The sequence below is a fragment of the Leptonychotes weddellii genome, chromosome 1 (genome assembly GCF_054177405.1).
Source record: "Leptonychotes weddellii isolate Sample4059 chromosome 1, ASM5417740v2, whole genome shotgun sequence".
Classification (NCBI taxonomy): domain Eukaryota; kingdom Metazoa; phylum Chordata; class Mammalia; order Carnivora; family Phocidae; genus Leptonychotes; species Leptonychotes weddellii.
This window is the reverse complement of record NC_138369.1, coordinates 45,844,566-45,867,042: the sequence shown is the minus strand read 5'-3', so window position 1 is coordinate 45,867,042 and position 22,477 is coordinate 45,844,566. Positions and strand designations below refer to the sequence as shown.

At 37.0% G+C, this 22,477-nt stretch overlaps 1 long non-coding RNA gene across 3 annotated transcripts in view; it reads left to right on the top strand.

Moving 5' to 3' along the window:
• LOC115941194 (uncharacterized) overlaps positions 1-22,477 on the top strand; it is a 38,461-nt gene that overhangs the window by 10,839 nt on the left and 5,145 nt on the right. For 2 of the 3 annotated variants that reach the window (XR_014145959.1, XR_014145956.1), the window contains exons 3-5: positions 14,644-14,736; positions 18,250-18,348; positions 18,445-18,666. This is a non-coding gene — a long non-coding RNA (uncharacterized LOC115941194). Of the gene's footprint in view, positions 1-14,643; positions 14,737-18,213; positions 18,349-18,444; positions 18,667-22,477 lie in introns of all 3 variants that reach the window. The other variant, XR_014145958.1, reaches the window with a different exon arrangement.

Here is a 22,477-nt window from a genome sequence, read left to right as displayed (position 1 = left end):
ATATGGACAAAGTCAACCCGACCACACAATGAAAAGATATTTACATCCTAGTTGAAAGACAAAAACAAAATCGAAAAGAAAAATAAATCACAGCTTTGAACTTTTATGTAAATGATATTTTTCCTTTTCTTTCTAATTACTTTAAAAATTACAGAAGTCATATAAGCTTTTTGTAAAAAGTCAAGCCACTTGAATGCTCATTAACAGTGCTCATAATAGTGTTACTCATAGGAAACCAAAAAAGTGGAAACCATCCAAACGTCCAGCAACTGATGAATGGGTAAACAGAAGGTGATGTATATATACAGTGGAATATTATTCAGCAGTACAAATGAATGAGGTGCTGATGCATGTTATGAAATATATGAGCCTCAAAAATATTATGCTGAGTGAAAGAAGTCAGTCATAAAAGACCTTATATTGTATAATTCCATTTATATGGAATGTTCAGAATAGGCAAATCCATAGGGACACAAAATAGATTAGATGGGAGAGGAGAAAATAAAGCACTGGGTGTTATACACAACTAATGAATCGTTGGACACTACATCAAAAATGAATGATGTACTATATGTTGGCTAACTGAACATAAAAAAAAGAATAATTGTTAATGGGTATAGTTGTTTTTGGGGTGATGAAATGTTCTGGAATTAGACAATGGTGATGGTTGCATGACTTTATTAAATATACTAAAATCCACTGAATTGTTCATTTAAAAGGCTGAATTCTATGATAGGTGAATCATATCTCCATTTTAAACATGTTGAGAAAAAAAAATTTATATCCTCCTTTACTGAATAAGAACTAGTGTGTTTTTACTTTTCCCTTCTTCACCCACCTGCCTTATAATGTCATTCTGTTACTCCTGGGCCGCAGCAGATTGTTGTAACTGCCCAGAGAGCCCAGCCTAGGGGACAAAAAGGGTCTAAAATCCTAGCCGTGCACTCATTCTACCTGAAAGAAGGGGTGACTTTTTCAGGGGGGAAGGGGCAATGGGAGATGGGGAGAGAGAATCTTAAGCAGGCCCCATGCCCAGCATGGAGCCTGATGCCAGGCTCAATCTCATGACCCTGAGATCATGACCTGAGCCAAAATCAGGAGTCAGATGCTTAACCGACTGAGCCACCCACAAGCCCCAAGGCAAGTGACTTTTTCTAATCCACACAGAAGTGCTTTGGGAAATAGCAGTGGCCTTAATCATTTTAATGGGCTTTTAGGGTGGTGAAGGTTGGTAAATAGATGTACTTGGTCTACTATATTGGATTAAAAGTCAAACACTTCATTTCACTATAATACTATAATGGATTTACTATAATGGATTATTTTCAGGAATGGAACACCCTTTGGCCCTCTCTTCACAAGTTAGGTTGAAAATTATCTGATTAATCTCAAAAAGCACATTTCTAGTTTGCATGGGTGTAATACAGTTCCTTTAGATTGGCTTATTTTTTGTTTAAAAAAGATTCAGTGTATTTTTCAATTTTACATTATGATCCTCCAATAGTTTTTATATTTTATATCACTAAAGTACCACCACTACCAAGGGGATTTCCTGATACTTACCTGTTTTAACAACTTTTCTGACAGCATTCTTGTAGATTTCAAAAGAACTCAAATAATAATATTTTTGACACTAAATTTAATCAGTGAGTCAATGCACATTTATTGAATTACTATTGAAAACAATACTCTGTTCCAAACAGGAAGAGCCCCCAAACCATGGTACCTTACATACAAAGTGCTTATGTGCCTGGTGCGTAGTAGGTACTCAACAAATATTTGGAAATGAATCAATGGATCAAGTGCAATTTTGTTTATTTATGATACCTAAAAATTAGGTACTGGCTAATAGCCATAGATTTGGTAGGTCCTTATTTCCATCTTCACAGAAAAAAGGGAAATTATCTGATGTAAAAAATGTGATATAGATCTCACTGATATGAGGAATTTGAGAAACAAGACAGAGGATCATAGGGAAAGGGAGGGAAAAATGAAACAAGACGAAACCGGAGAGGGAGACAAACCGTAAGAGACTCAATCTCAGGAAACAAACTGAGGGTTGTTGGAGTAGGGGGTGGGGTGGGAGGGATGGGGTGGATGGGTGATGGACACTGGGGAGGGTATGTACTATGGTGAGCGCTGTGAATTGTGTAGGACTGTTGAATCACAGACCTGTACCCCTGAAACAAATAATACATTATATGTTAAAAAAAAAAGTTTTTTAAATGTGATATAATTAGTGACTACTTCTAAGAGAAGTCCCAGAATTCTGGCAAGTTAACAATCGTTTTAGTGCTAAGTATTTGTAGTATTTTAAGTTGCAAATTTTCATCAGTGATTTTTTTTTTTTTGGCCACTTTTTCTGTTTGTTTATTTGTTTATAAAAGAAGCATTTACTGTTAAGTTTCAGGATTACTCAAAGGAGTTTCCATATGTAAATCAATAATCAGTGGTTCTCAAACCTGGCTGCATATCAAACATTTAGTGTTTTGTTTTTGGTTTTGTTTATATGTTTGTTTCTAATCTTAGAAAGGTGGAATCCAGGATTCCTAGACTAATTAGAGCCACATGGTTGAACGCATGAATCTTTGATTTAAGAAGAATCCTAGGTGATATTTTGGGGCGCCTGGGTGGCTCAGTCAAGCATCTGACTCTTGATTTTGGCTCAGGTCAAGATCTCAGCGTCCATGAGATTGAACCCTGCATCAGGCTCTGTGCTGGGTGTGGAGCCTACTTGAGATTCTCTCTCTCCCTCTGCCCCTCCCCACACTTTCTTTCTCTCTCTCCAAAAAAAAAAAAGCATCCTAGGTGATATTTTAAGTTTTATTCTTAACCACTCAAATTCTTCATGAACATTTTTTTTCTTACAAAAAATGGAAGATTTCAAATAATGCCAAATTCTCATCCTGGTTCCCAATCTTGGTTCCTTCTCTCCTTCCCTGACTGTGCACAACTAAAAAATTTTGTTAGAACTCAAAATATTAAGCCAGATTCTTTTTTTTTTTTTTTAAAGATTTTATTTATTTGACAGAGAGACACAGCAAGAGAGGGAATACAAGCAGGGGGAGTGGGAGAAGGAGAAGCAGGCTTCCTGCGGAGCAGGGAGCCTGTTGTGGGACTCGATCCCAGGACCCCGGGATCATGACCTGGGCCGAAGGCAGACGCTTAACGACTGAGCCACCCAGGCGCCCCTAAGCCAGATTCTTAATGTTGTTCTTTATCATGTGAATTAGAGAGTACAAGTCCCAATAAAGAGAGGGAAGAATTGCCTTTTCAAGTATTTAAGGGCCATCATTTAAGATGATATCTTACCAAAAGAATCTCTTCCTTCTCACGGAAAAATAAAAGTTTAATTCCATTACTCTTAGTAAGAAATGTGAGCCATGGAAATAGTAAACATATTCAGTATGTGGGGAAAACAGTTGGTATTCAGTAAACACCAAGTAATTTATTGGCTTGGCAAGGCTCCCTTGAACTCTAGTGTATAGTTAACTCTTACTTATCTAGGACCAGATTTACTATTTTGTAGATTGTAACGTCACTGAGCTTCTCCCTATCACGTTGCTGAATTCCAGGATCAGTAGTACTCCTGCAAAAGCAAAGGGATCAAGCTCAACAGTGGGCTAATAGAGTTGATTTTCCAATCCTTATTAAGCACATCCTTTTCGTCACACATTGTGTTAGGCTGAAGGGCAAAAACCCTGCTTTTAAGAAGTTCACAGTCCTGTAGAAGAGACAGAGGCAGACAAGTTAAAAACAAAACAAAACAAAACAAAACAAAAAACAAAGCTAGAATACCAATGTGATTAAGTGCTATGAAATGGTTGTTCCATGGTGCCATGGGGTACTGGAAAGGGAGAGAAATCTAACTCAGGTTGGAGGGGCAGGTGGTTAATGGGAAGGGAGGGTGGTTAATGGGAAGGCTTCCCAAAGATGTAATACCTGAGCTTAATCTTGAAGGATGAATACAACCTAGACCAGACAAAAATACTTAGGAGGATCCAAGGCTTTTAAAAAACACAAAAACAAAAACAAAAACAAACAAAACCATTTGCACTAGAGAACCTAAATCGAAGCTAATGCTCAGGTTTCTGGTATATGTGCTGCCGAAGTGAGCACATATGCTCAGGTTTCTGACTTGAGCAATTGATGGGCTCAGTTTGAGACATGTTGAGTTTTAGGTGTTTGTGAGGGATGTCCAAATGAAGGTGTGCAGAGATGATTGGCGATCTCCTGTAACTTTGGAAAGGGGTCTGGGATGGAAATATAATGTGGAGTTGTCATTTTTCGCTTAGCAACCGAAGCCACTGATGTGAATGAGATTGCCAGGGAGAACAAGAAGGTGCGGAGGCTGAGGAGAAATCTCTGGGGAAGATGAGGTTTTATTTTATTTATTTTTTTTAATTTTTTTTTTTAAAGATTTTATTTATTTATTTGACAGAGAGAGACACAGCGAGAGAGGGAACACAAGCAGTGGGAGTGGGAGAGGGAGAAGCAGGCTTCCCGCGGAGCAGGGAGCCCGACGCGGGGCTCGATCCCAGGACTCTGGGATCATGACCTGAGCCGAAGGCAGACGCTTAACGACTGAGCCACCCAGGCGCCCCGGAAGATGAGATTTTAAGGGATAGGTGGAATCTGAGAAGCAACAGCCCAAGAAATAGAAAAGAAAGGAAAATGAGAACAGCTTGATATAATGAAGTTCAACAGAAGAAGAACACAATGCTCTCAGATGGCACAGAGAGGTCAGTTAAAGCAGGCGTGGTAACTGGTGAGATCAAGGCAGAAGCCGTGTCAGCCAGGAACATTTACTGAACACCTACTATGTGCCAAACATTGTAAATGTCATGTTCTTTATTCTTCAACACAGCCTTCTGAGGGAAGGCAGGATGATTATTATTATTATTATCCTCATATTATAGATGAATAAATTGAGACAGACAGAGGCCCTGACCAGAGTCATACAACCAGCACAGGGCAGATCAAAGGTAACTCAGCTCTTATCTACTTCTGAGTCCAGTCTCTTAGCCATTTCTGGTTACCATTTGTGGCAAGAAAGTAGAGATAATGTATGTATATGCCTCTTTAGAGACATTTATCAGTGAAATAAGGAGGGTAGATTTTTACAAAGGGGACATTAAGTTTAAACAAGGTGGGTTGTAGGGTTTTATTTTTGTTTTTAAGAAGAGAGAGGTTTGCTCAACATCACTCGGCATCAGGGAAATAGAAATCAAAACCACAATAAGATACCACCTCACACCAGTCAGAATGGCTAAAATTAACAAGTCAGGAAACAATAAAGTTGGCAAGGATGCAAAGAAAGGGGAAGCCTCTTACACTGTTGGTGGGAATGCAAGCTGGTGCAGCCACTCTGGAAAACAGTATGGAGGTTCCTCAAAAAGTTAAAAATAGAGCTACCCTACAACCCAGAAATTGCACTACTAGGTATTTACCCAAAGGATACAAACATAGTGATCTAAAGGGGCATATGCATCCCAATGTTTATAGCAGCAACATCCACAATAGCCAAACCATGGAAAGAGCACACATGTCCATCAACAGATGAATGGATAAAGAAGATGGTGTACACACACACACACACACACACACACACACACACACACACAATGGAATATTACTCGGCCATCAAAAAAATGAAGTCTTACCATTGCAATGACATGGATGGAACTAGAGGGTATTATGCTAAGCCAAATAAGTTAATCAGAGAAAGAAAAATACCATATGATTTCACTCGTATGTAGAATTTAAAAAACAAAACAGAGGATCATAGGGGAAGGGAGGGAGAAATAAAATAAGACAAATTGAGAGGGAGACAAACCATAAGAGATGCTTAATTCTAGGAAACAAACTGAGGGTTGCTGGAGGGAGGTGAGTGGGGGAATGGGGTATTGGGTGATGAGCATTAAAGAGCGCACGTGATGTAATGAGCACTGCGTGTTATAGGCAACTGATGAATCAATGAACTCTACCTCTGAAACTAATAATATACTATATGTTAATTAATTGAATTTAGATTTTTAAAAAAAGCAGAGAGAGGTTTGCATATAATTTTAAGCTAAGGATAAAGAGCCAGTGAAAAGAAAGAGAAGTGTTAAGAATGGGGGTGCCTGGGTAGCTCAGTCATTAAGTGTCTGCCTTCGGCTCAGGTCATGATCTCAGTGTCCTGGAATCGAGCCCCGCATCGGGCTCCATGCTCAGCGGGGAGCCTGCTTCTCCCTCTCCCACTCCCCCTGCTTGTGTTCCCTCTCCTGCTGTGTCTCTCTCTGTCAAATAAATAAAATCTTAAAAAAAAAAAAAAGAAATGTTAAGAATGTAGAGGTTGATGCATTTCTAGCCATACCTCTATTTTCTGTGGCTGGATCCAAATATATCTGGAAAGAAGCTGTCTGTTTGAATAACTGAAGCTATTTGGTACTAAGTACGTTTTGTGAAAGAAAATGCCTGTAAGAGATGTCCATCCAGCCTTTTCTCATTTTGGAATCCATTAATATGGATTAATTCATGATTAAGTAGACTGAATTTCTCATTTAACTACCACTCACAACTGTACTTACCATATCAAATGAGGCCATATCTATGTAGGTTCAAGGCGAATATTAACAGTCAGGGATAGGCTCCATTGTTACATTTCCTTCCTACGTTCACATTATAAAAATGGAATGCCTTCTTTCCTTCCATCAGTTACTGTGCCCTGGTGGAATGCCCAGAGTTCTTTCATGGCACAAAAAATGGTGCCCATTGATGAGCTCTTAGCTGATCCTGCTGAAGTACTAGAAATTATTACTTTCAGTTCTCCCTGGTCTTGTTTTTTAAAAATATATGCAAATGCGGTTAAACTTGACTTCAACTGAGCTTCTAGTAATTATACTAGAAAGGGCAATACAGTTCAATGTTTCTTGTTTATAAAAGACTTATAATGAAATCCATAACCAGAGCTCTTTGTCATTCCTCTCCAAAAGATAATAGTTTTGCAGCCCTGGTGGAGTGACATCTAACTCATACCCTAGTTCATAATTTTATACATGGAAGACAGACATACTAGGACCTATGTGCCAAGGCACTAATGCGAAGGCTGTGGGGGAAAATGCAAAGTAACATGCATACAGCTTCTTTAGGAGCTTTCAACTTAGAAGAGATGACATAAATGACTAGAATTCAGAGAAGTGACAGGCCAATATAAAGGGTAATATGGTGTTGGATCACCTTATTTTCTTCCATTAAAAATGATTATATCAGTAAGAATTTATTTTTGTTGCAAGAGTTTTGTTTTTTTTTTTAAAGGAATACAGAAAAATCTAGAATATGTTCTAAGAGTTCCCCCTTACTACCTCCTCACTTCCACTTCCCTTCCCGGATTGAGGCGTTTCTCACTAATTTCTTCTCTATGCATTTTCATATGTTTGGAAGGACTTATGTAGTTTAGCACAGGCTCTTTTACAGCTGTTTGGCAGAAATTATTTAAAATACATTTTTTTCCATGAATTTTTCACTTATTAAGGTCTTTTCATGTCAGAACACACAGATCTATTCTTTTGATAGTCAGTGTTGTATTACTACCGAATACATTTTTAAATGTATCCTACAAAAGAGAGTGAAACAAAACAATTAATTTCTAAAACTTTTGATTGGCAAACACTAGTGATTGTATTAAATCACTTCCATGTTTAATTTCTTGTTCGACACTAAGCCTCATAGAAATTTTCTCTTTTTAATCTTTTAAAAACATAGATTTAATGCATTATTTTGACATGAATGCCTTACATAAATATTTTGCTAAAAACCAAGTGTTCTTAAAAGGAAGACTTAAGTAGAAAATACTGGAATACTACCTCACAAGAATATATAATTGAATGCTGTGGACCCCACAGGCAGAAACAAAATGAAATAAAATAAAATAAAATAAAAATCTTAAATATCTAAGGATAATGGGAATGCTAAGGACAATGGGAGGTTGTTGTTGTTTTTTTAAATTTCATAAACTGATAACTAAAATCTTTTTAAAAAACAAGATGTGGGGCGCCTGGGTGGCTCAGTGGGTTAAGCGTCTGACTCTTGGTTTTGGCTCAGGTCATGATCTCAAGGTCGTGAGATGGAACCCCATGTCAGGCTCCAAGCTGGGCTGGGTGTGGAGCCTGCTTAAGACTCTCTCTCTCTCCCTCTTCCTCTGCCCCTCCCCGCCAAATCAAACCACACCAACCAAACAAAAAAAAAAAACCCAAGAAGGTCTCTATATCTTGTTTAAAAATATATCTGTATGTACACACGCATAGAAAAATGCAGAGGAAAAATAAGTTTATTTTTTAACAGTGGTTATCTCTGGGTGGCGAGATGTATTCAAGGTGGTTTTTTTTTAAGCATTTTTTTTTTAAAGATTTTATTTATTTATTTGACAGAGAGAGAGAGACAGCGAGAGAGGGAACATGAGCAGGGGGAGTGGGAGAGGGAGAAGCAGGCTCCCCGGTGAGCAGGGAGCCTGATGCGGGGCTCGATCCCAGGACACTGAGATCATGACCTGAGCCAAAGGTGGACGCTTAACAACTGAGCCACCCAGGAGCCCCATTCAAGGTGATTTGTATTCTTTATCTTTTTCTGAACTTTTCAATTTTAAAAATAATGAATACCTATTATTTTTCTTAATTAGAAAAGTTGGAGCAATATAATGAATTAATAGTAAATGAGCTAAATGACCATGTTTCTGGATTCAAGAAAAAGAACTGTTCCCTCTTTATCTTTGTATTTCCCCACATTACTTTTTCTCAAGTAGTTGTCAGATTTTAAAAATTTATAAGGCCAAGAAATAACATTGGACCATTAGGCATAATGTATAAAATTATAATCTTGGGGGTCAAAATAAAGTTAAAAATAGACTGTTAATGTATAAATAAACACAATATCTAAAGTAGTTTATCCTAGTGCTATTAGGCCAACACACAAAACACATTTTTATTTGCCAATAAGTGTGTCTCTTTTGTTAAATAACTAAGATTTTTTACTTTTAATTTAGCAAAATTTAGGTTTTAAAAAAGCTTATTCTTGTCATTTCCAAAAAAAGAGGGGAAAGGAGAGAGGAAGCTGTGCTTACTGGGAAAGTTGCAACATTCAGTTCGTAAGGACTTTTTGCTTGAGATATTTTTTTCAACTACTTCTCTTACATAAGAGCCCTGTAATATCTCCATAGGGAGAAATAACACTGGGCTACATTATGTCTTTTTAATTTTTCCTCCAGATAGTGTTTACAAATCAACATGTAGGAATGACTCCATACTCAGAGTTATTAGCCAACATTGGTGTCTATTTGCCATTAAGGACAATTGGTAATTTTAACAATCAATGAGAGTTTATTTTAGGAGAAAACTTACTGAAATTTGCAGGAAATAACCTTTTTGTTCCAAAACAGCTGTCATTGAGCACCATTATACCTACAACAATTAAAATTACCTTTGGTGACTTTTAGCATTTGGCATTGCTCCATTATTGTTCAGTTAAATATTTTTCAAGTTTGCTAGGACTTTTGCCCACTGTGTGCTTACGGCCCTTTATTGTCAATGTGTATCTTAGAATTCACCTTTGTGACATTACTTTTTTGTATTGTGGGAGAGAGTGTAATTTCTGAAGTGAATTGCCGCAGAAATCAAGTAACATTTATTAGGAAATTGCAGCACATATCTACAAGTTACTTACAAAAATATGATTATAATTTATTCCATTATGTTTGGCAACGGATATCCCGTTCTCTCTTTTTCTAGATCCTTGCAAAAAATTCCCAGTTTAAAGAATTAGCTAATGTTTAGTGGACAAAAGCAACGAAGGGTGACATGTGCTGTCATTCTGATAGATGTAATTGAAAACTGTGAAGAAAATGTCTAAATTTAAGTCACCCAGGCCATCAGGCAGGGGACTGATTGTCAAAAACAACACCAAATAAAAACATACGATTTTGCAAGGCAATGGAAGTCATAAACATGTTAGCTCAGCACCCATCCAAAATGAGGATTGCTTAGAAAAAAATAACAAACCTGAGATCCTGTAATATGTCACCCAATCGAAATCTTAAATAAGATCTTATGTGTTTGTTTGTTTAATTTTGAAAAAAAGGGAAACGTCTGTCTTCAGAAATGATTAATTAAATATTGAAACACAATAGCTTGGAGACCCTAGCTGCATCATATGATAAAAGGCAATGCTTTTATAATATCTCAGGCCTTAATTACTATTAGTTTATTACTGTATTTTGAGGGAAAGAGTTTATTTGTCATGATTTTATTCAAACCACAAAGGTATTTGGAGAATATTTAAGAGTTATAACTCATTATCTCAACCTAAAAGACTGTTACCAGTGAACATGTCTTATACCCTGATACTTTTCTCAACACTTGCAAGCCCCTAATTAACCTTTCAGACAAAAAAATCCTGGAAAGGATTTAAAGCGCTAGTCAGGTGAAATTTATTTAAGTAACTTCAATAATCTGCAGAAATTCAAAGCAATTTAAGCTTTGTGTTACATATTTAGGGCACAAATTGTCTTTATGCTGACTCCCTTTGACACTCTTCCCTCTGTTATATTCCAGCAGAGATTTTTATTTCTGAATTCCCCCTCCCCCACCCAATGTCACATCATCAAATCCTGGGCTGTTTTTGAGGAGAAATAGTAATTAACAAAACTGGCTTTCCAACCTAGGGTGTTGAAAATGGAGGGTGTGCAATATATTATTTAAAAAGGCAGATGCAAAACTTCCATAAAATTTAAAATTGACTAACAACTTGAAGACAGATACTCCAAATTGTTGATAGGCCTAATGGAATACTCGTAATCTTTCTTTTCTTGATATTTTCTGAATTTTTCAGAAATTCATGTATTTTTTTCATGTATCATTTTTACGGTGAGAAAAATAGTAAAACATGGGGAAGATAATCTGATCATGAAAGTGTGAATAAAATATGTAAAACACTGAATTTTTTCAAAGAGGAAAAAAAAAGTACTTTTGTAAAAGAATCCAGGCTTCTAAACTCTTCCTCTCATTTGTGGAACATAGAGTATATTTTGGATCAAAACATGGAACATTCCAGACAATGTGAAATCTAGAAAGGAACTGCACCTGTATCCCAATGCAGGGCCAAAAAAATATAGCTACTGAATAAATAGTCTTCCTAAATTAGGAAGAAGAATTCAAGTCCACTCCTTACGATGCACAAAAGTGAAAGTTTTACTCTTGGCATGGATATGATAAAATCGTGGGATACGATTAGCAAGAAGGTATTTTTCAGAGTTTTACTACACTGAGCAGCTTTAAGTGGAAGAGTAGATACTGTAGAAAATAACTCAGTGCTTTGCTCTAACTGAAAACTTGGTGATTTTTGATGAAACTATAGCTCTTTACTCTGTAAGTTTTGAGAATTATTTGATTAATTATTTTTCCTCAAAACTACTCCTTGTGCCAAATAGAAGACATTGTATATTTGAGGATTTGCTTACCTAAACTGATGCTCTTGGTAGGGATGAATTAAACTTCTGCAGAATTTTCTGTAAGAAGAGTAACATTCACATAATGGTGATTCTAAAAATGTGATCTTTTTCATTGGAAAATATGAAGCAATGTATGTGGAAAGCTGCAAAATCTGGAGTTTCAGGCAGATTGGGCAAGGGATGTCTGGTACAAAAAAAAATAATTAAATCATGGCTAAAGATTTTTCCAGCAAAAGTAGTAATTAATAAAGGGAACAGGCTATTAACATGACTTTTGAGAACACACTATTAGTAAAACTTTTAAAAAATACTCAGAAGTTGTAAAAGAATTCTGACAGAGGAGAGGCATGAGATAAAGAGGGAAGTTGAAAAAGAAGAATGAATATGTGACCAGACATGTGACATTGCCATTATTTTTATTATTTTGCAGAAAACCTCAGACTAACCAGGAGAGAGGAATGAGGAGATGAGCTAAAATTTAGCTTCTAGATGAGATCTTTTGCTCATGTCTTATATTTTTCCTTTAAAAAATGTGTGTGTGTGTGTGTGTGTGTGTGTGTGTGTTTGCCTTTTGGGTGCATTTCATGGTAGAAAAATCTGTTGACTATTCTATAGCTTACAACAAAAATCGAAAAGCAAATGAAGCATGTGGAACTGTTCTCAGACACAGATAAAGACAGACCAAAATTAAATCGTCATCTTTGCATTTTGAATTTCAACAGAGCTATGGTAGGTTTCTTTAAAGTCTGATGTTTGGCTGCACTCATTTTCATAGTAGTTTTTTGCAGCTATCTTGGCAAATGCTTAAGAAACCTATATTGACAAAACCAGTTCCAAACTAGTAATGATCTGTATTTCTTTCTTCATTGAACCATTTTATTAATCTTCCAGTTTCTCCATTTATCAGAATTGGAAGCTGCTCTTAAATTTGCTGTCTTCCATTTAAGGGTTTGGTGATAAAATCTATTGTGATATATATACATGCTCAGCATTATACTAGATACTGGAGATACAACATTGAAAATTCAGGAAAGTTTCCTGGGCTTGCTGTACACCAAGTTCTTTCCCAAAATAGTTTGTAAAAGTTTTAATGATCTCTATGGCGGTATCAAAAATAATTCTTCCTTTTAATTGGAAAACAAGAACATTAGCCATTATTTGTTTCTTAGTAATTTTCCACATGCCAGTCATCCTATCTTGGAACTCCTCAATCTCAGACCAAACCCTTCTAACTGGCGTATGACTTTTCCCATGTGACCCTTTAAATAAATTCTAAGGTTTTTCCCATAATTAATTAATCTCAGAAATCAAAATGAAACATGTCACCAGGGTCTTATTTAAAGCCAAGAAATTTATTGGCTATTATCCAGCCTTCCTTCTAAATTAAACAACCCCAAACACTCCTCTTACCATCCTTGCTTCTTGATTTTAGGCATTTTCTCTTCAGACAACTGGGGCACATATGAGAGTTTTGACATGTCCGTGTTTTAACCAAGATCGCATTTATGTTTTCTTGTGATGATACGTAAGGAAGTTTTTCTCTAAAATATCCATATCCATGTGCTTTTTTTTTTAATTTTTCAATTTTTTAAAAGATTTTATTTATTTGACACAGAGAGAGACAGCGAGAGAGGGAACACAAGCAGGGGGAGTGGGAGAGGGAGAAGCAGGCTTCCCGCTGAGCAAGGAGCCTGATGCAGGACTCCATCACAGGACCCTGGGATTATGACCCGAGCCGAAGGCAGATGCCCAACAACTGAGCCACCCATGCGCCCATATCCATGTGCTTTTAAAAAGGTACACGTGATAGAAATTAATTTCCCCATCCTCAGTACTAAAATGCTATTATATCCTTTTTCATTTTTTTGAAAGTTCCAAAATTTCGCAGCTCAAAATCTTTTCTCAAAGTCTGACTCTTTAGGCCTGGTAACAATTTAATGTACAACTAAATCTTTATGATTTATAGATGGGTTACTTAAATTATACTTTATCTTTGGTGACTCAGTCCTTCCTCACCTTTGCCACTTGGCCAAGTTCAAGGATGCTGAACATGAAGCTGAACTGAGTCAGGGTCAAACATGTGGAGTGTAATCATGGGGTGTGTGTGCATGTGTGTGCATGTGTGTATGAGAGACAGAGACAGAGACAGATTTAATTCCAAGCCAAACTTGAGATGACCCATTTTTTTAGAAAAAAAAGTCTCTCTTGTGCCAAGGTAGATAAAACATTACATATAACTAAAGAGAAAGCTGGGCACCTCTTCTTCCTCCTTTTCTCCTCTTCTCCCTCCTTTCCTCTCCCACTGCTTTCCTTCCTTCCTTTCTTCACGGCCAACAGTCTCTGAGTCGAAAGCAGAAAGCAGATTTCTTGGCAGCAGCCTAGGCAGGATCACTTCATGTCCACCCCTCAGTGTGCGCGCATCTGGTCCTCAGGTCGGCGGTCAGGCTCCTGTAACCTCGCCTCCCGGCCCCTCTGCCCTGCTGCCCACTGAAGCCCGCAGGCTCCCTAAGCCCTGAGCCTCCCCTGACCCATCTCTGAGCTATGATGCCTTCTCCCTCCCCTTTTCCCTCCTCTGCCTGTTGCCTTGGTCTTTCTCTTTCTGTGCTGTCTGCACCCTCCCTCTGTCTCTCTGTCTGCTCGTCTCCCTCTTTGTTTCTCTTGTGTGTATTCACATTTTCTCCATTTTTTTTCTTGACTTTAGATGAGGGAGCTGCTGATTTGATAAATTGCTATTTCTTTAAAGATAGAATTGCTGTAACTTCTAATTCTTTTTTTTTCCTACGAGTCAGTGACCTTTGATAGAAAGAAAGCATTCTTACTACGGCTAACAGAATTGCTGCTTAGAACATGCATGAGGGATGCAAAGGGGCTGCTATTCATCTTCCTAAGTTTCTTAGGATAATTTTAGAAAGAAAATATCATAAACATTGAAGAGCATACTTATCCTTGGGTAGAGTTGCCAGATTTAGCAAATAAAAATACAGGACACTGGTTAAATTTAAATTTCAGATAAACAATGAATACTTGTCTAGTATGAAGTATTCTTATGCAATATTTGAGACATATGTATACTAAAAAAGTATTTTTATTTATCTGTTGTTTATCTGGGCATTCTTATTTGGGATTGACCTTTTATATATATATGTAATATTTGTGGCCAGGTATTTTTTGTTTCAGGACTAGTCGTATTTAGGACTTCTTGTGCAGTTTCCCATGGAGATTTTACTGCCGCTGAGGACGACCATCAGATAAAGGTGAGTAACAGTGAAAAAACTGTAATTAAAGTCAATTTTGCTATTTACTTGTTCTGGCATGAGGCTCTACGGGAGGGAATAGTACATTTCTTATTTATTTGTCCCCCACTAATTCTGAGTTCAAAATAATGTATTAACTTCATATTTTCCCCCTTGAGTATATATCTTCTTTCACTTCCTTCCCAGTCCATCTCAAATGTAGATGGTTGAAGGAGAAAAATGTACCTACATATTCAATTCCTTATCACCTGCCTCTGAAACAGGCACTTATTTACTTAATAAACATTGTAAAAAGGGCAACATTTCTGAACCTCTTACAAAATTACATTTGCACTAGGTAGACTTTTTCCTTAGTCACTGTCTCATTTTAAAATAAAATACCTGAAAAAAAAATGTGGGTAACTGTAGTAGTAATAATGCCTAGCACTTTTTGAGCACTTAAGCATTTGTGAGGCACTGTTGAAACATTATATATCAAAAGGCTTCAATCATTTAAATCCCCAAGACCAATGAGGTAGGCAGTATTATTATCCCCACTATAGAGATGAGAAACTGAGGCTCAGGGAAGCTAGGTAACACCCAGTTTCCTCTGTTATTATCATATTACATTAGTATGGTAACTTTGTCACAATTAATGGACCAATATTGATCTATTATTATTAAAATCTATACTTCATTCACATTTCCTTAGTTTTTACCTAATTTCCCTTTTCTCTTCTAAGAGCCTACTCAGGACACCACATTACATTCAGTCCTCATGTCTCCTTGGTTCTAACAGTTTCTCAGACTTTCTTCGTTTTTGATGACCTTGACAGTTCTGAAGCATACAAGTCAGGTATTTTGTAGAATGTGTCTCAGTTGGGATTTGTCTGATGTGTTATTCATGTTTAGACTAGAGTTATGGGTTTTGGGGAGAAAGACCATGGAGGTAAAGTGGCATTCTCAACATGTCAAACGTGATCACCTGGCTGATATGGTGTTTGTCGGCTTTCTCCACCATGAAGTGACTCTTTCTCCCCCTCTTTCTATACTACACTCTTTGGAAGGAAGTCACTATTCCCCACCCACTCTTACTGGGTAGAGAGTTATAATTGAACTATTATTATAATAACAGCTTTATTGAGATATAATCCACATTACAATTAATCTATTTAAAGTGTACAGTTCAGTGGTTCTCAATGTATTGGCAGAGTTGTGCAAACATCACCACAACCAACTTTAAAACATTTTTATCTCCCCCAAAAGAAACCCCATACCTATTAATAGTCATTTCCCCTTTTTCCTGACCTCCCCCTCCTCCCAGCTGTGGCAACCTAATCTACTTCTGTCTTTATAGATTTTGCCTATTCTGAACATTTCATATTAATGGCGACATGGTGTTTTGTGACTGGCTTCTTGCACTTAGCAAAATGTTTTTTGAGACACATCCATGTTGTAGTATGTACTTCATTGCTCTTTATTGTGGAATAATATTCTATTGTATGGATATACCATCAGCTGATGAACATTTGGATTGCTTTCCTCTTTTGGCTACTATGAATAATGGTATTCACATTTGTGCACAAGCTTTTATGTGGGTATGTGTTTTCATTTTTCTTGGCTAAATAACTAGGAATAAAGTCACTGGGTATACTTTAGCTATTTTTAAAATAAGAAAAACATGGCTGACTAGGCTGTGGGCTGGCCTTGCTTTCAGCTGTCCACACAGGCTAGAAAACCGAGCCGATTGCCCTATAAAGCCATAACACAAGGCCCCACCTCTGATCCGTTGGCAGGTAACCAAACTGTAAGCCTGTTGACTAAGATGAAAGAAAACAGCTTCATAAAAGCCTGCCCACACATCCCCTTCTATAAACCTGTGGCAAATAACACAGTTTATATGCACTGAAAAAAAAATACAGATCCCATATAATCATTGGTTTCTGTTAAAAAGTTATGATGAGAAAGCTTTGTTTCTCCTAGGTCTAGATGTCCTTCAGGGTGCCTGGAGGAGGTCATTTACCTAAATCCTCTTTTTGAAATTCTTCCATATTGCTGGCACTGTCACTGTTAGGACTGAGTATTCTTTATCAAGAAAACAGGTACTAAGCAAGGAACAGTACCACTACTTTCTAGTAGGGACATATGTATAATTTTAAGGAAGTATTTGGCGGCAGGAAAAAAAACACATGATTACACAGCTTTAAGCACAGACACTTCTACACTGGAGAATGGGGGGGGTGGGGTGGTGGGTGGAGAGAAGAGGAACAGAAAAAAACAGCAAACCTAAGTCTAGACTACCACTCCTTCCCATTAACCACTCATGGTAGGAACTAGTTCAGGTAAATGGCAATTTTAAAAAGTCAAAAATACTTGATCATATTCCTATTCTTGGTGGAAAAAAATGAAACCCAAGGGGTTTGTAACATATAGCATTATATTATTCCCCTAAAAATAAGCAGATTATCAGTGCTCCCAGATAAATGCCTTTGACCATATCCATTATTCCTTTGAAATACAATCGCCAAAATTAAGCAGGACACTTAGGGCTAGTCCTTCAGCAGAGGATAAGAAAGGGGGAAACAAGTCTGTTTTTAATGAATAATAAAGCACCAGAGGACAGTGGTCCACACAAACTTGTCATGGCTTTTCTTTCTTTTGTTCCTTATTCCCTCCCCAAGGATCTATGATAGGGTCAAACACAAATGAAGGAAAATAACTGTTGGCTGATTCTAACTGATTTACTTCTGTATCTAGCTCTAGAATTTTGCTGACTCCTTATTGAAAAAATACTTACTTAAGCAATCTGTGAAAATGCAAGTGATAGTCTGGTCCCCATATGTAAGACATGCATTACATGAGGGTGTTACACAAAAGAAAGTGACAGGAGATTGCTTTTTAAAGCATGTGATCATGGCCAAACACCTAAAATAAAGTCCTTAAAATGAGCTAGGTTAGCATGTGGCTTAAAATAAGGGATCTCTGGCTGGTATTCACATGGCGAAATCCGAGGGAAAAGTTTACCTGGGGAAGAGGGGTAAAAACTCTTTTCCTGGGGACATTTCCAAACAGACTAGATGTGCCTCTGCTTGGAATGATGTAGATCAGAGCTGGTGTGCAGGGAATGTGTCTTAGGTGTGTAGAGATAGTGATCATTTCAGCCTTAAGGGGAGCTGGGCAGGGCCTGGGGCCCACAGAGACCCAAGACAGATCAGCTTTGTCCACAAGCGTCCTCACGGATATACCCCTGAGTGTCATATAAGTGCCATTTTATATGTGCTCCACAATGTGAAAAAGGTTGAGAAGCTCATATTTAGGTGAAACTTGCCAGAGGTTGACCTACATGATTATTCATTAAGGATTAAGGATATAATTCCTCATCATTCCTTCTCATGAAGATAAACAATAATGTGATAATTGTCAGTTTTTTAATGTACCTTTAGAATTTGATTGTGTATTTATTCATTTATTTGATTGTTTGTTTGCTTGTTTATTTAGATGTTGTTTTTAAATGAAAATATTGCTACTTCTTAGGCAGCAGGACCGAAGTTTTTTAACGGGTGTTACGGACTCCGCATGAAGTAGCTCTAGCCAGGATTCACAGAAATCTTCAGTGCATCTATGGTTTACGAAGTTAGTGTGATTCTTGGTGTCTTGATTCTGTTGATTGGGGTTCCACCTTGTTTCTCTACCTGAGTTTCTGTCTTGGTGTTTTGCCTGATACCCCAGAATCTCCCAGACCTTAGGCCCTGTCTTGTTCTTACAAGTCTCTCCTCCAAAAGAATGAATGTCTCTGCTCCTGAAATCAAGCCCACGGCATTCCAGGAAAAAAAACAACAAAAAAACAAAAAACCCAGCATCTGTAGATAAACACATTCAGAGAGATTGTGAGTAGTTCAGCATGACTAAAATGAAGTGGAAAGATCTGAGAAGAGTAAAAAATAAAATGAGGTAAGTAGGGAACATATCATGAAAGACCTTCTATGTCATTGTAAGGGTATATATAATATGATCCTGTCCTGCTGAGGACATAATGTGGTTATAGAGATATCATGTATGGCATATATAAATATAATATATTTTTAAAATCTACTTGATTATAAAATAATACATGCTCATTAAAGAACATTTGGAAAGTATAATGAAATTTAAAGAATAAGATAAAGATTATCTATTATCTCATTACCCAGATAGAATCGCCGATGATATTTTGGTGTACTTCTTTCCAGATTTATTTTATGTGTATAATATATTGCTATTTAGCATAAGAAGAATAGTCTGCTTCTTTCACTTAATGTTACATTTTGTACTTTTCCCATGCTGCTAAAATTCTTCCAAAACACAGTTTTAATGATTGCTGAAATATTTCATCTTAAGTCATACAATTTATTTAGATATTCCCTTAGTACTTGACATTAAGTTGCTTTCAATTTTTTTTCTTCTTATAAGTAATAGTGCAATGAATATTCTTGTACATAAATACTTATATTCTTCTCTGATCATTTCCTTGGGATAGTTTCTTGGCAGTAGAATGTGTAGGTCAGGGCTAAAACTTCAAATTTTTCTGCCTAAGAATTTTCAAATTACATTCCACCAAGGTTGTATTCATTTTTATTTATATCAGTGTATCTCATTATACTCTTCTCAACACTTAGAATAAAATTATTTTTTATCTTTGTGAATTTGATAAGAAATAATGGGTTTTTTTTTCATTTAAATGCATTTGGTAACTAATGAGGTGAATGTTATTTTTTTTTAAAGATTTTATTTATTTATTTGACAGAGAGAGACAGAGCGAGAGAGGGAACACAAGCAGGGGGAGTGGGAGAGGGAGAAACAGGCATCCCGCTGAGCAGGGAGCCTGACGCGGGACTAGATCCCAGGACCCTGAGATCATGACCTGAGCTGAAGGCAGACGCTTAACGACTGAGCCACTCAGGCGCCCCAAGGAGAATGTTATTTTTAATGGTCATTTGTATTTTTTCCATTAAGTGGCTTGTCAGTGCCATTTTCTGATTTTCCTATTGAAATGTTAGTGTAAGACTATTAATATAAATCCCCAAGTGACCTTTTTGTGTATGGACATAAGTTGGGTATATTTAAGTAGAAGATATTGTAAAACAACAACAACAACAACAAAAATCACTCTCTGGAAACCTAATTTAAGGATAACTTAGGGGTGTCTCAGTGGCTCAGTTGGTTGAGTGTCTGACTCTTGATCTCAGCTCGGGTCTTGATCTCAAGGTCATGAGTTCAAGCCCCATGTTGGGCTCCATGCTGGGTGTGGAGCCTAGTTAAAAAAATAAAATAAAATAAAAAGAATATCTTGGAAGTAATTACATTTCTTCACACTCTTCTTATTGATATTAAAGGTAAGCTAAAAATGGACAGATAACCTTTAGGAAAATGCGACTCACTAACCTAAATAGAATTGTCTGCTCTAATTATGTTGTTGTTGTAGTTACTCCTTCCCTCAAGGGTTGAAAATAATCAAATGTATTTTGTTTACAAAATCCTATCCTCCGTCTTCTTCTGGGCTGTGGGCTGCTTATAAGAATAAGTATATAGAAATAGCAATGATGGCCACAAAAGATTTTTTTAAAGAAGACCAGGTGAAAACATTCAAATAAGAATTTGAGGGCACAATTTACCATTAGAAAACTTCAATGCAAATAATCTTCTGTACTTAACCCAATGCATTCGAAACCGAGAAGATATATACAATATGAACTTGGAAAGATCTTTAAATGATAGTCAAAATGCAGGACCACCACAGAACTTTCCTCCCCTAAATTAAGCCAAATACAAAAAATGAAGTGAAAAGAGCAAAGGTTATATGATTGATGCTACAACCATACAAGGGTGTCTATCTTATTCTACAAACTTTAAGAATATCATCCAATATAACACAAATTTTATCAAATTAAAAGGTGATGCAGGAAACAGACTCCTGACTTTCTCTCTCAAGAGAGAAACACAGTGAGGCAATCAGTAGGCAGATAAAATTCTGGAAAACCTCACTGAGGTTTGGTAGTATGAAGAGTGGGGATGTAAATAAAATGTAGAGAACTTCTAACTTGAAACCCCACCTTCTAACCTCAGATAAATAGTATGAACCTAATTCAGAAAAGTGCATAGAATTTGCCTCTTTTCCCTTGGGTGTAAAGTGAAAGAGGATTTTATTTGTTTGTTTTTGTTTTTGTTTAAGTAGCAAATAAAGTCCCTGGATGACAGGTGGGAGGGAGAACGTGTCACACGAAACTAAAAATCAGAACACCCAATGCTTGCACACTCAATACACCAGCTTGATGACCCTGGAACAGGGTAACATAGTGAAACTCAAGAGAACCTCAGTGCCCCAACTATTTGTCTGCAAGGACAGACCCTCATCCCCCAACTTAATGGAATGGACTTGTTATGTAGGGTTCATTAAAGAGAGGTGATAAAGTTCCATGATCTCATCTCCCCAAGTCCCAAATTCTCCAGCCCCTTCCTGCTCCCACAAGCAAGTATAGAACAAAACCACAGCCCATTAACATGAGGTCTTAAAATCCTGTTCGAGGGGAAGACTCAAATATTACCCAGATGAACAAGATCTGGAGTCAAGGAGAATTTGCTACATGACTTGGAAGCTAAAAGGTAGGATAGGATTGCAAAGCCAAAGGTGAGTAGGCAAAACAAGCTGAAATGGGACCTATGCAAAAATTTGTTAGTCTCCCCTCCGTAGGTCCCCCCAAAGGGAAGAAATGCGATGAAGAATCCAAATTGGAAGACGTGTTACTGTGGAAGGAGAAGAAGTGTTTAGATACTATATTCTTCACACTCTTGAGGAAATTAAGGAGAATGTGAAATAATGTCAGGGCACCTGGGTGGCTCAGTCAGTTGGGCGTCTGACTCTTGATGTCCGCTCAGGTCATGATCTCAGGGTTGTGAGATCGAGCCCTGTGTTGGGCTCTGTGCTGGGCATGAAGCTTGCTTAAGATTCTCTCTCCCCCTCTCAAGGAAAAAAAAATAAACATAAATAAATAAATAAAATAAAAGGAGCTGGAAATGTTAACGAAAGGAACTGAGAAGAAAACAATCCAGTCCCAGAACAAAGAAATATGTTAGAAATAAAAAGGCACAGAATGAACATGTGGAAAACCAAGTCAAAGATATATTCAGGGGCAGAAATATTTCTGAAATGATTAGTTCAATTTACATATTAAAGGGTTTCAGGGGAAAAAATAACAGAAAATAATTAACACCAATGTTGCTGGTGAAGCCGCTGAACATAAATATTCCTATAGGCTTCCTGGAAAAGGGATCAAATTGCCTACACAGGGAAAAAGAATTAAACTGACTTGAGACTTCTTCTCTGGAACATTCATCTGAAAACTGAAGCAACATCTAAATGTTTTAAGAGATAAGGGACTTGACTGAAAAATTCCATACCCAGTGTCATTTAGGCAACAGATACATACAGGCAACATACAAACAACAGATAGCATCAGATAAGCAAGGATTCTGGAGATAGACCATTTCTTGAAGTCTACTTGAAGATATAATTCAATCAACAAAGAACTGAAATAAAATGAAAACCTGCAATGTCTGAGTCAGAGAGTATGCTTATTTTCAACTTTACTGGTGATTAGAAAAATGCTCTTTGAAGTGGTCCTTTGGATTTACAATGTAGCAAGCATGAACTTCCCCACCTGCTTGCCAACACTTAGTATTGTTAAGATTTTAAAATTGTTAAAAAAAAAAAAAGATTTTAAAATTG